This window comes from Tupaia chinensis, unplaced genomic scaffold (genome assembly GCF_000334495.1).
Source record: "Tupaia chinensis unplaced genomic scaffold, TupChi_1.0 Scaffold000355_1, whole genome shotgun sequence".
Taxonomy (NCBI): domain Eukaryota; kingdom Metazoa; phylum Chordata; class Mammalia; order Scandentia; family Tupaiidae; genus Tupaia; species Tupaia belangeri.
This window is the reverse complement of record NW_006159850.1, coordinates 4,370,243-4,376,385: the sequence shown is the minus strand read 5'-3', so window position 1 is coordinate 4,376,385 and position 6,143 is coordinate 4,370,243.

Genomic DNA, 6,143 nt, shown 5'->3' with positions numbered 1-6,143 from the left:
TTCCCAAAGGCCATTCCATTCCCAAAGCTCACGGTGTGCACTGAACACAGCCCTAAAGGCACCGGCTGGGTTCAGAGCCCTGGCCATTCCCGCCAGCAATGGCAGAGGATGGACTAAGCACACAGGGCCCAGGGCCCCTCGTGCTCCTCAGACGCATGAGACCTTTCACGTGTCTGTACTTGATAGACCACGAAAGGAAAACTAAAGGATGATCAGTCCTTTCCCAGGCCCGTGGACATCGTGGGAAATAAAGCCTTTCTCAGGAAAGACATCAGTACTTTCCCAAAGGCCATTCCATTCCCAAAGCTCACGGTGTGCACTGAACACAGCCCTAAAGGCACCTACACACATACGTCCAGAAGCCACCAAGACTTGTACAGACACCAAGCGGCACAATATTCTGGGGGCTGCCTGTCGGCATTAGGCAACGACAAGGCCGACCGTCTGTCCACTCACCCGCCCAATCAGGGGCTGACTCCTAACCCCCAGGGGATAGCATGAGGACAAAACCAAACTAGAAATGCCCCAAACTAGAAGATCAACTCCCTATTGTGTTTTAGGCATCTTCAAGTTTTACAAGACAAAGATATTACCTCTTCATCCAAAACTAAAAGAAACATTACAACAACAGAAGCGTCGTGGGAAAATTACGACCAAAACTGCAGAGGACAAAGTGACCTCTTCCAAGGAGCGCTGCTGTGGCCAGGAGCGTGGTCCTGCTCTCAAGTCAGCTAGCTCGATTTAGCATGGAAAGGCCATTACACCAAAGACAAAAGCCTTTAAATAAGAGTTCTGGAAGGAAAGTCTTTGCTAAAACATACGTCGCTAAACTAGCCACATGAAGGAGACCGGAGTGGACGGTCAAAGAACAAGAAACAGATTGGCCAAAGTGTTTTTAAAGAAACAAAAGAAGTGAGATGGGGGACCACCAAACAATTGCACAGTGCAACTGGCTGATGCCGGCCTCCGGAGAGACACATATCCTACCCCTCCCACAAATGTCACCTTACGTGGCAAAGCGACGTGGATGAGATTCAATTAAAGACCGCGAGGTGGGGAGATCTCCCTGGATCATCCAGACAGGCCCAACGCAATCAGATGTGTCCTAAGAGGTGGTAGGGAGATCAGAGATGGAAGTGACATGACCAGAGCCACAGAAGTCAGGGGCACAACCTGAACATGCTCAGCTGCTGCACTTGGGGATGAAGATGAGGTCCCCATCCGCCAGATGCTGGTGAAGACGTCGAAGAGGGTCTTCCTGGCGTGTCCAGAGGAAAACACCTCGCCTGCCCTGATGTAGCCCAGTGAGGCGGGTGTGAAGCTTCTGGACTCGGCTGTATGACCGTAACTCTGTGTGGGCTGAGCCACCACCTCCGTGGAAACCTGTTACAGCAGCCACGGGAAATACGGTGAAGGTAATGGCTGGCTGGCTGGACGGAGAGTGGACAGACTCGGTCAGTCTAGCCATGAAAGCAGTAAAGGGCCAAGTAGAAAAGCAGGTAACGTCCTTAAGTCATGGCCGTCAGCACATTCAGGAACCTCGGCTTCCTCAGAAGGCCCGTGATCCGTGATCGTGTGCTCAGGCCTGAAGGCCACCTCACTGGCTTCGTGGGCACCTGGTGTCCTCCAACTTCTCAGTACGGCTCTGGGGTTACAGATGTCTGCACTCAAAGTTTTCTTCTCAGAAACCTCACTTTTCTCAGTCTGACTCTGTCTTGCACTCAGTACTCCAAATCCAACCTACCCACAGGACCAGTTCAGGTCTGCCCCTTCTTCTCTGCCAATCCTGGCACCTGCCCTGGGGACGAGCCACCGGTCCTTCCCTCTGCTCCTCCACCCTCTCCCAGTGCAGACTTACCCACACTGTCTGAGCTCTACAGAGTGTTCACGTGTCTGTCTTAATTCCGTGACTGGAGTACAGGCCTCTAGAGGGCTGAGGATGTACCAAAAACACATTTTGGAAGTCAGCCCCCACAGCACAGTGGTGAACACTGTGCACTGGGAGCCTGATCCCACACAGCCAACCATGGTTCAAATCCTGGTCCTGGTGGCTTGAAAAACACACCAGGCATGCGTGCATGCCTAAAATTCTAAAGAAGAGATAAACAGAGAAAAAAGGATTGCAGGGGGACCACGGCCTCACCCCACGGGGGGCGGGGGGGGGGAATGTGCCTGTGTGCTTACACAAGTGCACGTGTCCTCTGACAATAAGTGTAAATAATTTGTCTATAATGTTTTAAAAATTGAAAAATAGATATCGAAGTGTATAAAACCTACTATGTGCAGTTCAGACCAGAATATAATAAAACAAGCTATGTGCTCAGCCACCAACCTACTTAACAAAACAAGGGTCTCAGAGCCCCACGGGCTTCTTCCCTGATCAGGTTCCCCCCAACCCCTCCCACCACCCAGAGGCCCCACTCACCTAGGTTTTCCTCCGAATAGCTGCGTGCCCCGTGTGAATTCTGAAATCATGAGGGCACCATTTAGTCTGCCTGTTTTCTCTAACTGCCAGAGGGCGCGCACGTGCCAGAATGAGAGAGAAAGATGAGCAAGCGCCCTCTGAGGGCCGTGGTCATACTGCAACCCTCCTCCCTCCAGGTCTCCTTGCTGATAGCATTTGGGGCACCCAAGCCCCAGGGCCAAGATTCCAACCAGGGCCAACCATGTCACCCTGTTCGAACCTCGGGTCACCCCATTTTGCCTGCTTTTGAACTTTACTAAAAGCCACTGGGCATGTACACCTTGGTGACATGTTCTCGTCACCCAACACCATCCTCAAGACCGATCCACAACCGCCAGCTGTGGTCACTCTCCCCCACTGCTGTCTCCCACTGCCCTGCGGCAACTCGTGGCCTAAACCTGCCAAGTGCACAGGTCTGTCGACAGTGGCTGCTTTTGCTGGGTTCCCGACAGTTACTGACAGCACTGTGACGGCCTTCCTGTCCGCCACTCCTGGACCCCTGTGCAAGATTCTCAGAGACATGCCTCAGGGCCGAGCTGCTGGGCTACCGGCATTCAACCAGATGCACCAAATGCCCTTCCAAAGCCACAGAACCAACTCCCAGCCAAGGCCACGGCAGCTTCCCACTGCCTCGTCCGTGTCACCAGTGGGGACACCTACAGTTCACCTCCTGCGGGGGGCCGTGGTGAAGTCTACTTCACTGTGGCTTTAATTGCCACTCGTTTCCCTGATCCTAATAAGGCTGAAATTCTTGTAGGGTGTTGTGTGTGATGCTTCTCATCTGTGAAATACCTGCCCCTTTCTCTACCATGCTGCCTTCTTTTCCCCTGAGAACTCTAAGAATGCTTTCTGTATTCTAGGTACTAGTTTGGAGTACTTCGGATGCAAGGAATGGCTTTTCACATTTAAAAAAAAAAAAATCAATCTTTTTACTTTTTTTTGTTGTTGTTGTTGGGAGATTTTTGCCATAGGGTGCATCCACTCGCTAGAGAGACAGAGCGATAGAAGGCAAGAAATCACCCCCCAGGAGGAATGGCCATGTCACAATCCCTTCTCCTCCATTCTCCTCTTGGGATCTTGGGCAGACACGCACACGTGCCCAGCATGAGTTTTAGGCCACTGGGTTGGGGATGTGAACTGCGGTCGAAAACGTGGGAGTCCAGCGACATAACCATTACACCATCTTCTGGCCACTATGGTTTGGTTTTGATTTCAGAAATTCCTCTTTTGTTCCCAAGGTCTCACTACTCTCTCATCTACCTCAGCTCCCAGCCAGGAAGATAAGTATTTCTAGGCGGTTCATGAACCAAGTCTTAAACGCCCGCAGGGCTGTGGCAGCGAGGCTGGGATCTCTCACATCTTTAACATTCCTCCACGGTTCTTGGCATGCTGTGGTCATATTTATCTAATAAAAAGAATCAAATGCGGCTTTGTGTTCAAAGCTCAAATTTCATTCTTGGGGAGAAAACAATGTAAGAGGCTTCTCTAAGTCCGTGTCAGCACTTGGACAGCTGTCGGCGTATCATGACTTTCTGAAATGTCCTTACCTTGGTTGCCAATTTCCGGGATACCGAAGCAACCTGGAATCTGGAAGCCTGGATCTTCATCCAGGATCCAATACTGCCAGTGTCATGGCTCTGTGCGTAGCAGGCGTTACCCCATTCCTGTAATGCCCCACTCCTACGCACAGGCCCAAGGCAACGGGCAACTTGTACGCACATGTGGCCCAAAGCAGCCCCGCTCCCGACAGCCGGAAGGGGGAAACAATGCGAAGCCCCCCAACAGATAAATGAGCAAACCAGTCTACCCACACAACGGGACAACACTTAGCCACAAAGGAGGAGGCCATTCTGACACACCCTACAACACGGATGACAGTTGAAGACATCACTCTAAGAGGAAGAAGCCAGACACAAAAGGCCGTATCTGGTATGAGTCCATCTGTAGGAAAGGTCCAGAGCAGGCAAATCCATGAACCAGGGCAGAGATTAGTTGCCGGGGAAGCAGAGGAGTGGGGAATGGGGAATGACTGCTTTGGGGCTGTTCCTGCTAGGGGTGATACAGATGTTCTGCAAATACCTAGTAGCAATGGTTGCATAATATTGAGAATATACCCAAAACCTCTGAGCTTGGGGCCAGCAGGTGGTGTGGTGGTTAAGGTGCTGGACTCCTACACTGCAGACCACAACCTGAGCCCCAGACCTGGACTTGAAAATCATGCTGGGCACATGTGTGTGCGTGCCCAAAATCCCAAGAGGGGAACAGAGAAGAGACTGCAACATGGCCATGCCCCTTGGGGACTGATTTCTCACTTTCTCCCTCTGGTGAGCAGACACACCCTATGGCAAAAACCTAAAAACAAATAAATCTTTAAAAAAAAACTACAGGGTTATATACTTTAAAATGGTCAATTGTATGTTATGTGAATTTTATCTCAACAATAATAAAACTACTGAAAAAAAGCACCAATTTGTTAAACTCTATGCCTCTGGAGTCTTACTGCAGTGACTAAAACCATGAACTCTGAAAACAGCTCCCCATTTAAAAGCTTTGTGTCCTGCTTTTTTCTTCATCTCTGCCTTTTTCTCACACCACCTGTAAAAATGAGGATAACAGGGCTGGCTCTGGGACACGCCAGTAATGCACAGAGCCGCCAGCTCCAATCCCCGGCCGGGTCAGGCTGATGCAGGTGCGCGTCCGGGGTCCAGCGGGCTGGAGGACAGTGGACGGTGCCCCTCTCTCACTCTGAGGTGCTCACCCCCACACCTTCTATCCTGAACAAATAAAAAGCTACAGAGAAAATCAGGGGTAACCGCTCCTGCCTCAGATGAAGATGAGAATTAACGTCACACAGACGACCACTTGCACACCCCGTTTGGAAGTGCTCAACCTTGGCTATCAGCCACTGTCACTCAGTGTTCCCAGTGAGGACTGGCCTCTGCAGCAGCTGCAATTAAAACCCCTGCTATGTGCGCTATCCCTATGGTCTCACTTTATCCTCATCCACCCTCCCCCATTTACAGAGGGGAAGTTGGTCGGAGCCCTGGCTGCAGGGGTCGGTACTGCGTCTGCACCTGCAGAAAGGCCCGGGGGCGGGGCTCTGCTGTGGAGGCGTGTCTGCGCCCCAGGTTCCTTAGAACTGGGACACGCCTCAGCCACCTTCCGAACCCTCCCCCTCCAGCACCCGCTGGGCCCAGCAAACTCGGGAACCCAGGCTGAACCCAGGACCGCGGCATCGGAGGCTGCCGTGCCCGCTCAGAGCGCCCGCGTCTCGGGCGAGGTCTATTTCAGGAAAACAGCCACGACAAAACCGTTTGGAAATGCGAATAAAGAAGTGTGACAAAGAGGGCGGTTTTCAGAGCCTCCTAGGGAGGAGCCGGGTAGGGCCCGCGGGAAGAGAAGGGGTGCGCGCCGTCGCGGGGTGCAAGTGGAGGTCGCAGACTCCTCCCCGCACGCGAGGCCGCGGTGGGGGGCGTGGAGATGGGACCCGGGGGACGCGCTGGGAGCCAGGTATGGACGCCGGGGGGCTGAAAGCGGAGACGAAGAGCTGCAAGGGCCTGGGCTGCCGAGGGCCCGCGGGGCCCGACCGCGCGAAGAGGGCCCGGCCGGGGGGCGTGGTTGGGGACTGAGGGTGGCCGCAGCAGCCGGCGGGGACTGAAGGTGAGGCGGGGTCTGGGGC